A 15,736-nucleotide genomic window follows, 5' to 3' on the forward strand; every position below is an offset into this window, starting at 1 on the left:
GGGAGAAGAAATTTGCAAATGACACGACAGATAAAGCACTGATTTCCAAGATCTATTAAGATCTTCTCAAACTCAACACCCAAAAAACAAATAATCAAGTCAAAAAATGGACAGAAGACATGAACAGACACTTCTCCAAAGAAGACATACAAATGACTAACAGACATATGAAAAGATGTTCATCATCATTAGCCATCAGGGAAATTCAAATCAAAATCACACTGAGATACCACCTTACACCAGTTAGAATGGCAAAAATTGACAAAGCAAGAAACAACAAATGTTGGAGAGGTTGCAGAGAAAGGTGAACCCTCTTACACTATTGGTGGGAATGCAAGTTGGTAAAGCACTTTGGAAAACAGTGAGGAGGTGCCTCAAAAAATTAAAAATAGAGCTACCCTATGACCCAGCAATTGCACTCCTGGGTATTTAGCCCCAAAACACAGATGTAGTGAAAAGAAGGGCCAAATGCAACCCAATGTTCATAGCAGCAATGTCCGCAATAGCTAAACTGTGGAAAGAGCCGAGATGCCCTTCAACAGATGAATGGATAAAGAAGATGTGGTCCATATGTACAATGCATCAACATGGAAGGGACTGGAGGAGATTATGCTAAGTAAAATAAGTCAAGCAGAGAAAGTCAATTATCATATAGTTTCATTTATTTGTGGAGCATAAGGAATAGCATGGGGGGCATTAGGAGAAGGAAGGGAAAAATGAAGGGGGGAAAATTGGAGGGAGAGACGAACCATGAGAGACTATGGACTCTGAGAAACAAACTGAGGGTTCTAGAGGGAGGGGGTGGGGGGATGGGTTAGCCCCGTGACGGGTATTAAGGAGGCATGTACTGCATGGAGCACTGGGTGTTGTACGAAAACAATGAATCATGGAACACTACATCAAAAACTAATGATTACTGTATGGTGACTAACATAACATAATAAAATAAAATAAAATAAAATAAAAATAATACTCTCCTGACTCTTCATTTGAATTCTCATAAAACAGAGAGTAGCTCCTCTGTAGCCCTGGCAGCTGGCAGCAGCCACAGACCGGATGTTTTTGGTTAGGCTAATCAGAAATGAGCTTCACCTTAAAACTATAAACTCCATTAATCTAAATCATTCAACAATTGGTAAGATTTGAATGATCACTTTCTCACTTTAGCTACTAGATCTTAAAAAAATGTTGCATACCCTGGGAAAACGAAGCAAAACGATATGCGTACTCCAGTGCTCCTGGTTCTTTGACATAAAGCGTGTGGCATCCAATAAAAGAATGATGACCTGTGGGAAGAAGCAAAAATCTAGATTTTTTAGAACCCCACAATCAAGATAAAATTTCAGAAGACTTCAATTCACAGATAGCCTAGATATTGTAACTGGTAAACTTGAACTATGAAATAACTATTCTAAATAAATACATGGACTTACAGGAACAAAGTATGAATAAACAAATAGGAGATGTCAGCAGAAAAAAGAAAACTGCTAGAATATAGTAATTCTAGGATCTGCAATACAAAATGGTCTAACACAGAATTAAACACTAGAATTAAATTGATTGCAGGAGAAATGATCAGTTAATTTAATGACAGTTTGATAGAGATTACCCTAAAGAAATTACAGAGAGGGAGAAAATATAAAAACAAGTGATCAGAATGCTAATTACCTGTGGGAAAAATATCCAGCAATCTAACATGTATAATTAGAAAATATATCATGGCCAAGTAGAGTTTACCCCCAGGAATTCAAGATTATATTAACATTCAGACATCAATAAATGTAATCAATCCATTTAAAAGAACAAAGGACATGTCATATGGTTATCTTAATGAAGCCAAAAAAATTCATCAGACAAAATCTAACACCCATTAATGAAAAAAAACAAAAACAAAACAAAACCCTCTTAGCATCTGGAAAGAGACAAAAACTCCCTCAATCTGAAAAAAAAATGTGAAGAACTTTCAGCTGAACTCAAATTTATTGATGAAATATTAGACATTCTTCACCACCACTAAGATTTGGGAGAAGGAAAGGCTGTGTACTCTTCACCATTTTTATTCAACACTGTATTTTGTGCTAGGGGTCTTAGCTAGTGCATTTAAGGTAAAAAAAAAAGAGAGAGAGAGAGAGAGAGAAAGAAGGAGGAAGGGAGGGAGAGGGAAAGAGGAAGGAAGAGGGGAGAGGGAGGGAGAAAGGGAAGGGAAAAAGGGAGGAGGGAGGGAGGGAAGGAGAAAGGAAAGAAGGAAAGAATGAAGGAGAAAGGGAATTTTGTCTACAGAAAACAAAATTGTTTACATTGAAACTCCCAAGAAATACATTAACAACATAGTAGGTGTAATAGATGAATTCAGCAAGGTCTTGGGATTCAAGATCGATATAAAAATCAATTGTATTTCTACAAAGTGGTAACAAAAATTGGAAATGAAATTTAAAAACCAATACCATTCACAATATTAAAAAAAAACAACAACATGTAGGGATACATCTAATGAAAGCTGAGCAAGACCTCTACTCTGAAATCTACAAAACTTTGAGGGAAATTAGAGATGTCCTTAAATAAATATTGTAAAGATATCAATTCTCTCCAAATTAATCAAAGATAGAATGTAATTTCAATCAATTTCATAACAGGCTTTTCTGTTGTTACTGACAAATGAATAATAAAATTTATATGGAAATGTAAAAGACCGAGACAGAACAAACATTACTAAAAAAGAGAAATAAAATTTGAGGATTTATACTACCTGACTTCAAGATTTACTATAAAGCTATCATAATCAAGTTTGTGGTATGGGCATAAGATATATGAATAGATCAATGGAACAAAAGAGATTCTAGAAATAGCTCTAAATAATTACAATCAAATGATTTTTGACAGGTAGCAAAGTAATTCAATGGGAAAAGGAAAATCTTTTCAGCAAGTGGTGTATTGAAACAACTGGATAAAGAATAGAAGAGAAATAAATGTCTACCCCTTCACACATGAGGCACAAAAATTGATTTGAGATGGATCATAAACCTAAACACAGAAGCTAAAATTATTAAACATCTACAAAACACTGTAAGAGTGTTATAGTTGAGGAAGAACATGAATTATGAATAAGAGTTTATCAGCCATAGAGAGGAAACAGATCCAAATTAGAGAAAAATAACCCATGCAAAAGTACAAAAAAAAAATGTAAATTCAGTGTATATTTAGGGAATGGGAGTAATCTAATTTTCTTTCATTATTAAGCACAGTCCTATACAAGTTGTTTTGCTAAGTGCAAAGGATAAAAAATGAAATATCATGCTGTCCCTCTACATCAGAAACTCCAATTACAAGGGAGGAAAATTTATTGGAAGAATGATACATAAAGCAATGAAACAAGTTCTACTGAAGTTAACTACAATTTATATGAAAACAGTGAGAACACAGCAATTAATACTATCAATTTCTTGCAAGTTTGTGAAAATTTTGTAAGGTAAACAGATTGAATTTGGTGGCAGGGAAGAACACTCCATTTGCAAGAAATTAAGAAATTACACGTGAAAAGTGCATACAACAGTGTGGGCTATTCCTGAAACCACTGACAATTGGCATGGATGCAGGAAGCATGCTTGGGGAAGAGTAGTAGTAATTGAAAGTAGAAATGAAAATGGGGACAGATTGTAAATGGAAATATACTACATTAAGAAAAAATAAGATACATTAAGCATTGAGTGGTCACTTTACAGTTTCTAATATCACAAAATCCTCTAATGGACATTTTGTTTCCTGCTTTATGCATGAGGGACTAGGCTTAGGGAATTTTGGTGCATACCCATTAAGGACAATTATGTCTCCCAGGAGAACTCTCTTATTATGAAATGTCCTTCTTTTTTTTTTTATTATGTTATGTTAGCCACCATACATTACATCATTAGTTTTTGATGTAGTGTTCCATGATTCATTGTTTGCGTATAACACCCAGTGCTCCATGCAGTACGTGCCCTCTTTAATATTCATCACCAGGTTAACCCATTCCCCCACCCCCTCCCCTCTAGAACTCTCAGTTTGTTTCTCAGAGTCCATAGTCTGTCATGGTTCGTCTCCCCCTCCGATTTCCCCCCCTTCCTTTTTCCCTTCCTGCTATCTTCTTCTTCTTTTTTTTAACATATAATTGTGTAAGACTGTTGAATCACAGACCTGTACTTCTGAAACAAATGAAATGCCTTTCTTTAATTGTGATCAATTTCCTGTTCTGAAATCTGTTTTGTCTGAAACTAATATAGCTACTCCAGCTCTCTTTTGATTAGTTAGTATGTTCTATGTTAGTACGTTTCCTATCCCTTAGTTTCAATCCACCTTTTTATATTTAAGTTTCTTGTAAATATATGTGTTGGATTTTTTTCTCCTCTAACAATGCTTTTTAATTAATGTATTTAGACCTTTTACATTTAAAGCAGTTATTGATATAGTTTAATTAATATCTACCATGTTTTTAATTGTTTGCTATTCATTGCATTTGTTCTTTCTTCTTCTTCTTCTTTTTTTTTTTTTGCCTTCTCAGGTTTTAATGGAACATTTTATGATTCAATTTTCTCTCCTTAGCATTTCAGTTATACTTTTAAAAATGGTTTTATCGATTTCCCTAGAGATTCAAATGTACATTAACCAATATAAGTCCACCCTCAGAAAACACTATATTGCTTCACACATAATACCTGTAACAGAGTATTCTCAGTATTCTGTCCTTTATGATCATGGCTTATTCATTTCAATTACCCATATGCTATGATCACCCAATACATATTTACTAATAAATGATTATGTTTCTTTATTTACTTCTTCTCTGATGCTCTCTCTTTATGCAGATAAAATTTCTGACCTGGGTCATTTTCTAATACTAAAGAACTTCTTTAATATTTCTTCCAGGGTAGGTCCAGTGGCAATGGACTCCCTGTTTTTGTTTTCCAGAGAAAGTTTTTATTCTCCTACAGTTTTAAAGAAAAACACCAATGAATTAGAATCCCAGGCTGGTGGGTTTATTTCCTTTCAACACTTTAAATATTTTACTAGACTCTCCTCTTGTTTGCATGATTTCTGACAAGAGTTTGCTGTGATTCTTATCCTTGTTTCTCCATGGATGAGATGATCTGCTTTCCTTTGGCTTTTTTCAAGACTTTTTAAAAAATTTACCTACAACTCTTGAATGTTCTGTTCTGTTGGGTGTCCTTATTTGTTTTTGATTTTGTTTTTTTATTCCTTTTACTCTTTGCATTTTAGTTTAGCAAATTGATAAGGATCTATATCTTCAAGCTCATTGATTTTTTTTCTTTATTTGTGTCTAGTCTACTAAGAAGCTTATCAAAGGTATTCTTCATTTCTGTTATTGTATTTTTTTATATGTAGCATTTTTAAAAAAATTTATGCTTATTGTTTCTTTTTCTCTGCTCACACTGCCCATCTTTTTTTGCATGTTGTCTATTTTTTTCTATTGAACCCTTTAACATATTAATCATAGTTATTTTAAATTCTCTAATTATTCCAATATCTTTGTGATATCTGATTCTGGTTCTGATGATTGCTTTGTCTTTTCAGACCATGTGTGTTTTGCCTTTTAGTATGCCTTGTAATTTTTTGTTGAATGATAAATATGATGTGCTGGATAATAAGAACTAAGGTAAACAGACCTTTCATTTGAGGATTTCTGTTACTCTGGCTAGGAGCTGGGCTGCATTTAATGTTAACTGTAAGTGTCATAGGTTTGAAATTGCTCTAGTTTCCTTATTTTTGTCTTTTTTGTTGTTTCCAGGATCCTGTATGAACTCCTCCTTAGATAATGTCCACGTTCTGAATTCTTTCAGCTATAATCCACCACTGTTATACTAGAGCCCTAAATGACGAAGTGGAAGTTATGAGAGATGGGAAGCTTCCTATGATCTTAAAATTAAAATCAGTATTTCAGGGGACCTGTGTCCCTGGGCTGTGTCCTTCACAAGTGTTGCTTAACTTCCCCCACCATAGGTAAGACAAGATGACTAGAGGGGGATGAAATCAGGAAAATACCCTTCCCTCTGGAGGAATAGGCTCTGGTAGTCTTTTTCCCTTATAATAAGCATTTGTTATGGAGAATGCTTTCAGCATCATTTCACATGATTACTTTTCCCCTTCCCCTGCCAGAGTCACTAAAGGATCTTTCTCAGATCTTCACAGGGAGAACCTGGTGGGGTTTCTGGAGTTAAAATTCATAAAAGTATGGAATCCCCCAAAATTCCTCACTTTCATTCTAGTCCATACTCTGCCTCCAGTAATTCCTCAAAACTACATTTAAATGTCACTATCAATTTATTGCTGCAGTGGCTTCTGCTCCATCCAAGAGAGCATATCTCAGCTGTGACTCTCTGGATTTGCCTGTCTCTCCATATTTCAGGGTAGTGATTTGCCTTGTGATCTCAGTGTCCAAGAAGATGAGTCCAAGAAAAGTGGCTAACTTTCAGTTATTCAACTTTTTCTTGTTGTAATAAGCTCTTTATATGTTGGAGTTGAAACCAGAAATCTCCAGCTTAAGGATTTTAAATACCCACAAAATTATCGTTAAATACATTGTATCTCCTTCAAAGCCATGATTGGAAATACTAGAATTCCAAAGTTGTACTATGACAGTCACATGATAACTTTTTTTTTTTTAATTACTCTGGATCCAAAACATGGAATAGACTAAAATATATGAAAAGGGGGTGATGACAGAAAGTTACTGGAAAAAACAATCTCATAAGACTATGAGGTAGGCTTGAATTCAGTTTAAAAAAAAAACACTAGAAATTAGGAAAAGGAGTTTAAATAAAGAAAATAGATGAAGTAAAATTAACTGGATCATTTGGTTATCTCTAACGAGAGAAAGAGAAATCACAGCTAATTATAAGTATTCTCATTTGGACATGAATATTCTCCAAAGCAAAGTAACAATTATATTCTTATATACCATTACAATTATCCCAAAAGTATCATCTTTGGGCAAGTAACTAGTGCTGATGAATAATAAAGGCCTTGAACTCATGATGCAATTTCTCTGCCAATTACTCCTTCCTGAATCATCTTAGATTTGTCTTAAATAGAGATTCTAAAATTAATTCTGTAAGTCTAGTTACCTTGGGAAGCTCCTCAGAGGATCTTGACACAACCCAGCTATCAATGCAGGTGGAGCATTTATTATAAATCAGACAATCACCTTTGAATTTGAGTATATCATATGTTTAGAATCCATGACAGAGACCATCTTCAACTGTATAGTATTAAAATTAACAATAGATCTTGAGAATTGCTTTTCTCTGCCTACTATTATTCTGAGTAAAAAATAAATACGCTTAAAAAAACGTACTTATCTTAAGAAAACAGATTGTTTCAGGTAGTGGTAAGAAAGCTGTAGAGCCTCAGGAAGAAACATAAAGAAAGATCCAGGCCACCACTTCCAAACTCACTGTATTAGACTTGTACAGCCCAGCATTGTAAAGGAAAAAATCATTATGCTTGTACATGCATACCATCTTTCTTTAGTTCTGGCTGAGAAGCTTTCTTAAATATCCTAACTTCTTTCAAAACCTTAAAATTACAATAATTTTAAAAAGCCATCATCAAAACCTTTTCTTCTTACAGAAATATTTAATTGTCTTGTTTTGGTTTTGTCAAAAGTTGGATGAATTTTGGCCACTACCCTCTTACATACTCATCATCAGTTCAAAAAAGGTAATGCTTTTGCAATTTGCTAACTCACACCTGGGTTGATTGAATTGTCATCAAGCACAAGATTTCTGAGTTAATTTTGTTATGATGTAGTTATACCTTTATAACTATCTCCTTCTGTGAACAACTTAAAAACATATCAAAACTTAGAAAAACATGAAGGTAAAATTTAAATTTAAAAGCCAGTTTTGTGGGGCACCTGGGTGGCTCAGTCGGTTAAGTGTCTGCCTTTGGCTCAGGTCATGATCCCAGGGTCCTGGGATCGAGCCCCGCATGGGGCTCCCTGCTCAGCGGGAAGCCTGCTTCTCCCTCTCCCACTCCCCCTGCTTGTGTTCCCTCTCTCGCTGTGTCTCTCTCTGTCAAATAAATAAATAAATAAATAAAAGCCAGTTTTGATCTTATCATAAACAGTATAAGTGGAAATTCTTTATTTGAAAACTAAGAAAAACTGTCATTTTTCAAACTGCATTATAATTATAACTTCTTAAAAATGGCAAAAACATCATTGTTACCTGTAAGAGTTAAACTAAAAACCAAACTAAAAAAATAAAAAGTAAAAAATAAACGGGGCACCTGGGTGGCTCAGTTGGTTAAGCGACTGCCTTCGGCTCAGGTCATGATCCCAGAGTCCTGGGATCGAGTCCCACATCGGGCTCCCGGCTCGGCAGGGAGCCTGCTTCTCCCTCTGACCCTCTCCTCTCTCACGCTGTTTCTCTCTCGCTCGCTCTCTAATAAATAAATAAATAAAAATCTAAAAAAAATATAAATAAATAAATAAATAAATAAATAAACGAAGTTACAATTTACTGTCTTTCACTGAAGTTCAAAATACTGTAAACTGTAATAAGAGATGTTTTGCAGTATTCAGTGAAATAGGAGTTTCCAGCTTATTACAAGTGTATTTATTCTGGGAGGAGTTAAGATGGGGGAGCAGCAGGGGCGCCTGGGTGGCTCAGTTGGTTAAGCGACTGCCTTCGGCTCAGGTCATGATCCTGGAGTCCCGGGATCGAGTCCCGCATCGGGCTCCCTGCTCAGTGGGGAGTCTGCTTCTCCCTCTGACCCTCCCCCCCTCTCATGTACTCCCTCTCTCTCATTCTCTCTCTCTCAAATAAAAATAAATAAAAATCTTAAAAAAAAAAAAAAAGATGGGGGAGCAGCAATGGGACCCTATGTTTGCCTCATCCTTCAAACACAGCTAGATAAATATCAAATCATCCTGAATACCCAAGAAATCATTATAAGGACTGAGAGAACAAACTGCACAACTAGAGGGAAAAAAGAGGCCATATCATGAAAGGTAGGAGGTGCAGAGATGTGATTTGGGGGAGAAAAGAATCATGGGTGCTGTAGAGGGGAGGAAGCCCTGATCACAGAAAGAGGAGAGAGAGAAAGGCAGTGCACAGGGGATTGCACAAGAAAAACACTTCCCCTAAAGCACTGGGAAAATGAGAGAGGCAGATTATTGTGAGTTCTTACAATCAGCAAAACTCAAAGACTGAAGTTTTAGAAGTCTGCTCAGTGGCCAGGGTGGAGCCTGGCAGGCATAGTGGTGCTCCTGTGGAGAAGGAGAGCAGAGTCCCAGGAGCAGACAGGGTGGTCACAGGATTCCCTGGATGCACTGGGACAGACAGTTCCCCTTACTGAGTGTGTTTGGGAGAGATGGCACTGCTTCTCAGGGGACAAAATAGCTGGCAGGCATCATTGCATTATTAGCATAGAGGCAGAGACACAGGCTGAGGGCAGCTAACCTGGATGCCGGCCCTTTGCTCCGCTTTAAACTCCAAGCTGTGGTGCACGTTAGTGCAACTCCCCTTATGGGACAGACAGGCACCAGTCCCAGCCCAGCGAGACCCTCCCCCAGAGGATCAGCACAGCTACACCCTGCGCCGGGTCCCTAAAATTTGGAGTTTTAAAACTCAGCCAGCATACCTGAGATAAAACACAGGTATACTACACTGCCAGGCAGGCAGAGAGCCCAGACACAGACAGGGTGAAGGCAGGGATCTGAGGGAGACCTGGGACACATGAGAGGAGACTGTTTGCTCTTTTGTGAGGGCTTCCCAGATAGTAGCGGGCATGAACTCCCCTCACCGGGGAAGAGTGGGCGCCACTCCCCCACCACACACACAACCCAGCAGCATGGATGAACTTCAGCGATAGCACAGCACCAATGGTGGAGGTTTGAGCCGGTTACACCAACTGCCTGCACTCTGTAGGTGCTTCTGTACTAGGACAAGTGTATCTGAGAGCCAGAGCAGCAGAGGGCCCCTCCCCTGGAAGACCAGCACAACACCCCCACCCCGACAAGCAGCACATTACTGACCATAGAGTGCTGCAAAGCTTCAACTCTAGTGGAAATAGAATCTGGCCTCCTTTAACAAGCAGACCAGAGCACACTAGTTCAACTCACCAAACACTGGACAAGGTCTAAACACCCTGTATTGCAGGCAAGGAGAAACTGTACAGGACTGACCTGAGGGATAGAGCAGCCAAAACACAGCAGCAGAGTGCACACAGCACACACCAGAAACATTTCCTGATACGCCAGGCCCTAGACAGCATATAACCTCTTAATAAAGCCATTACTCTCAGGAGCAGAAAACATAACAGGCTTTCCTAACACAGAGAAGACAGAGACCTAGACAAAAATGCCAAGACAGAGGAATTCATCCCAAAAGAAAGAAGAAGAAAAGGTGATAGCCAGGGATCTAATGGAAACAGATATAAGTAATATGCTTCACCCAGAATTTATAATAATCATAAGGATACTAGCTAGGCTTGAGAAAAGCAAAGAAAACACCAGGTAGTTCCTTGCCACAGAGATAAAAGACCTAAAAACTAGTCAGGCTGAAATAAAAAAATGGTGTAACTGAGATGTGAAACTGACTGGATATAATGATGTAAAGACCACAAGGATGGAAGAAGCAGAGGAATGAATAAGTGACATAGAAGATAAAATTATGGAAAATAATGAAGTTAAAAAGGAGAGGAAAAGAAAAATATTGGATCACAAAGGTAGATGTAAGGAACACCATGACTCCATAAAGCATAATAACATTCGGATCATAGGAGTCCCAGAAAAAGAAGAGAGGGTGAAAAGGGCAGAAGGTTTATTTGAGCTAATTATATCTGGAAACTCCCCTAATCTAGAGAAAGGAAACAGGCATCCAAATCCAGGAGGCAGATAACTCCCATCAAAATCAACAAAAGCAGACCAACACCAAGACATATCCTAGTTAAATTCACAAAATACAGAGATAAGGAAAAATTCCTGAAAGCACCAAGGGAAAGAAATCCCTAATTTACAAGAGAAGACTAATAAGGTTAGCAACAGATCTATTCACAGATAGATTTTGCCAAAGAGGTAAAAGATCTGTACTCTGAAAACTATAAAACACTGATGAAAGGAATTGAAGATGACACAAAGAAATGGAAAGACATTCCATGCTCATGGATTACAAGAACAAATATTGCTAAAATGTCTATACTACCCAAAGTAATCTACACACTTAATGCAGTCCCTATCAAAATACCACCAGCATTTTTCACAGAGCTACAACAGACAATCCTAAAATTTGTATGGAACCACAAAAGACCCTGAATCAAGACAGTATGTACTGGCACAAACACAGACACATAGATCACTGGGACAGAACAGAAAAACCCAGAAATGGACCCAAAACTATATGGTTAACTAATCTTTGACAAAGCAGGAAAGAATATCCAATGGAAAAAAGACAGCCTCTTCAACAAATGGTCTAGGGAAAACTGGACAGCCACATGCACAAGAATGAAACTAGACCACTTTCTTACATCATACACAAAAACAAATTAAAAAATGGATGAAAGACCTACATGTGAGACAGGAAGCCATCAAAATCCTAGAAGAAAACATAGGCAGGAAGCTCTATGACCTTAGCCAGAGCAATTCCTTATGACACATGTCACTGGAGGCAAGGGAAACAAAAAACAAAAATGAACTATTGGGACTTCATCAAGATAAGAAGCTTTTGCACAGCAAAAGAAACAGTCAACAAAACCAAAAGACAACCGACAGAATGGGAGAAGATATTTGCAAATGACATATCTGATAAAGGGTTAGTATCCAAAAATCTATAAAGAACTTATCAAACTCAGCACCCGAAAAACAAATAATCCAGTTAATGAATGGGTAGAAGAAATGAATAGACATGTTTCCAAAGAAGACATTCAAATGGCTAACAGACATATGAAAAGATGCTCAACATCACTCATCATTAGGGAAATACAAATCAAAACTACTATGAGATACCACCTCACACCTCTCAGAATGGCTAAAATTAACAATACAGGAAACAACAGATGCTGGTGAGGATGTAGAGAAAGGGGAACCCTTTGCTGGTGGAAATGCAAAGTGGTACAGCCACTCTGGAAAACAGGATGGAGTTTCCTCAAAAAGTTAGAAATAGAACTAATCTACGACCAGCAATTGCACTACTAGGTATTTACACAAAGGATACAAAATACTGATTTGAAGGCATATGCACCCTGATGCTTATAGCAGCATTATCAACAATAGTCAAATTATGGAAAGAACATAAATGTCCATCAACTGAAGAATGGATAAAGAAGAGGTAGTATATGTATCCAACGGAATATTACTCAGCCATAAAAAGAATGAAATCTTGCCATTTCCAATGACATGGGTGGAGCTAAAGTGTATTTTGCTAAGCAAAATAAGTCAAAGACAAATACCATATGATTTTACTCATATGTGGAATTTAAGAAACAAAACAGATGAACATAGAGGAAGGAATAAAGAAAAAAGGAGAGAGGGAGGCAAACCATAAGAGACTATTAACCATAGAGAAAAAACTGAGAGTTGATGAAGGGGAGGTGGGCGGGGATGGGCTAAATAGGTGATGGGTATTAAGGAGAGCAGTTGTGATGAGCACTGGATGTTGTATGTAAGTGTATGTAAGTGATGAATCACTGAATTCTACTCCCGAAACCAAGATTACACTATATGTTAACTAATAAGAATTTAAATAAAGACCTGAAATACAAAAAAAAAAAAAAGTAGCATATTTATTCTATGCTTAGAGAGTTTCTAACTGTAATTTCTAACTGAATCTAGAGAGGCAAAAAATAAATAAATAAAAGCCAGAGAAGATATCTCCTTACTAGAAAGTAATAGCCTATTTGGTTATTTGGTTACTTTTACCATTTGAAACACATCGGAAATGCCCATTGCTGATGTGTACATCAACACTACAGAGTCTAAAATCATTTTTCCAGGGGCGCCTGGGTGGCTCAGTCATTAAGCGTCTGCCTTCAGCTCAGGTCATGATCCCAGGGTCCTGGGATCGAGCCCCACATCAGGGTCTCTGCTCCGCGGGAAGCCTGCTTCTCCCTCTCCCACTCCCCCTGCTTGTGTTCCCTCTCTCGCTGTGGGTCTCTCTCTGTCAAATAAATAAATAAAATCTTTAAAAAAATAATAAATAAAAATAAAAATAAAATCATTTTTTCCAGTAGTCACGCTATAAATCATCCAAATCCAATTAAAGAACAAAAGACTATTGCAAAATTTGATTCAGAAGGTCATTCTATTGATAAAGCTTATGAATATGCATAATTAAATAACTTTAATGAAAGGTAAGCAGGGAATCTAAAGCACTAAAACATTAATCCTAACTTTCCTTTAATCTACCAAATATTGGTAAGTATATTTTAGATATTATTTAGCTATCTGATTTGATGTAATTTTTTTAAAAAGTGAAAACACATTCAAAGGCATGAATTTCAATTCCAAATTTTTAATATTTTAATTATACCATAAAAATTTATTTTCATCCAAATTATTTTAAAAATTGAAAATATATATGCCATTTAACTGTATTTAAAAATATTTCTTGTTCATTACTACATGTTAGCCAAGGAACCAAGCTCTGAGAATATAGAAATGGAAGGTATAATACCTGCTCTTGTGGAGATCACAGACTAGTGGAGAAGAAAATCAAGTAAAGGAAATAAAATATAGATGCTGCTACTGGTAAATACAATATTCTAAAAGATGGGTAGGAGATGGACCAAAGGAAATTTTTCCTGAAGGAGAAGATAAAGAAATAAGAGAGAAGGAAGGGGTGGGAAGCTGGAGAGCCTACAATATCCTACAAAATTGTTCGGATTTCATCCTGCAGGTTACTATCAGTTATTGAAGAATTCTTAAGTTAGAAAATATGATTATTAAATATGCTTTTAGAGAGATACTGCTTTGGTGATCTTCCCTCTGTAGGGAGAACAATTTGGAGAATGTAACATTGTTAACAGGGAAATTTGATTTAGGTAATTTAACTGACATTTAAAAACAAATTATCTGGGAGTTCCTTGGTGTCAAGAAGCCTACACCCTTACGTTTCTTTATACGAGCAATCAACCAAAGTATACATCCCTTCCTTCCCTTTTATTTTTTTTTTTTTTGAGAAAGAGAGAGCACAGAAGCAGGGAAGAAGCAGAGGGAGAGGGAAAGAGAGAATCTCAAGAAGCTCAAGCAGACTCTGTGCTGAGTGCAGAGCCCAAGGCGGGGCTCGATTTCATGACCCTGAGATCATGATGTGAGCCGAAATCGAGTGGGATGCTTAACCGACTGAGCCACCCAGGCACCCCACATCCTTCCCTTTCCAGAACAATCTTCTTCAAGGACATTTGAGGAGAAGGGATTTGGGAGGGTCTCAATTACATATCAATTATAGCTCTGAGTCAGTCTAGTCACCTTGCTCCCCAAAAGAATGGTTACTACCCAAAACGACATGGTTTGTTCCATATAGCCCAGAGCTGAGTTTTATCCCTTACTTACCTAGTTTTTGTATTTCCCCTGATACCACACATTTTCTGACCTAGAAATGTGGGAATATCTAGACTCAAAACATAGTGAAAAAATATTCTTGCAACTACATTGTAAATATGCTGTTAACAAAGGCCAAGGAAAATCTTGGATAATGTTAACATCCCCACAGGCAGGCCTTCTAGAGTTCCTAGTCTGCTTCCCTTTGGTAAGATCTTTCCTTTTTTTTTTTTTTTTATTTCTCCTTAGGCTCTGCACCCCTTTTTCAATCCTCACTTTCCTCTTTAGTAAAACCTCACTCCTGTGATTAACAAATTTATCTTAAAGCAATGTTCTCCCAACCTGAATATGCATACTATGTGAATACCCAGCAGTATGTTTATTGGAGTCTGGTTTACTCTCTCTAGAAGAATATCACCATGAAGGTGCTTTAGAATATCAGCTCAGTATGGATGTTTGATACCTTTCCAGATCCTAACATAAATATTAGGAAAAAGTAAGACTCCTCTCTATTTCTGTCATATTTTAGTATCTACTAGGTAAATTTTAAGCATAACCCACACATACAAATGCAAACACAAGCAGATTTTCTGAAATTAAAAAAAATCTAAAACCATAAGAAAAATGAATTTTTTGGGTGCCTGAGTGGCTCAGTTGGTTAAGCGACTGCCTTCGGCTCAGGTCATGATCCTGGAGTCCCCACATCAAGTCCCACATAAGGGTCCCTGCTCAGCAGGGAGTCTGCTTCTCCCTCTAACCCTCCCCCTCCCATGCTCTCTCTCTCATTCTTTCTCAAATAAATAAATAAAATCTTTAAAAAAAGAAAAAAAGAAAGAAAAATGAATTTTTTCTGAAGGTAACATAAATCTGGAAAGGTTACTTCTGCTCACAGCGCAGATAGACTTTTATAACATTTTTGTAAAGCAGTTTAGCTTTCCAGAGTAGATCCTAGCATTTACATCCTCATAAACAGGAGAAATTATTAAAGTTTGTTCTTAGAAGAATCATCTACTCGTAGTATCCTTTCTTTGCAAAATACATACAGAAGCCTTGAAATTTTCTTTTAAAAATAACTTATTTTAGATAGTATTGCCCCATCTTTTGTTCTCTTTTGTTTTTCTAACAGAAAATAATGAAAAATCATATACCTTCCTGCTGGTAGTTCAAAGCTAGACTAAGGATTAAGTTATCTTCTTTTTTTTTTTT

The 15,736-nt window shown here is 36.8% G+C and overlaps 1 protein-coding gene and 1 long non-coding RNA gene across 2 annotated transcripts in view; both read right to left on the reverse strand.

The window, feature by feature from the left end:
- Nucleotides 1–15,736, reverse strand: part of LOC145723448 (uncharacterized) — a 1,060,322-nt gene that overhangs the window by 477,656 nt on the left and 566,930 nt on the right. The window lies entirely within an intron of this gene.
- LOC145723449 (uncharacterized) overlaps nucleotides 1,253–15,736 on the reverse strand; it is a 92,174-nt gene continuing 77,690 nt past the window's right edge. Inside the window, exon 3 of the long non-coding RNA XR_014148510.1 lies at nucleotides 1,253–1,286. This is a non-coding gene — a long non-coding RNA (uncharacterized LOC145723449). The remainder of the gene's footprint in view (nucleotides 1,287–15,736) is intronic.

This window comes from Leptonychotes weddellii, chromosome 9 (assembly GCF_054177405.1).
Source record: "Leptonychotes weddellii isolate Sample4059 chromosome 9, ASM5417740v2, whole genome shotgun sequence".
Taxonomy (NCBI): Eukaryota; Metazoa; Chordata; class Mammalia; order Carnivora; family Phocidae; genus Leptonychotes; species Leptonychotes weddellii.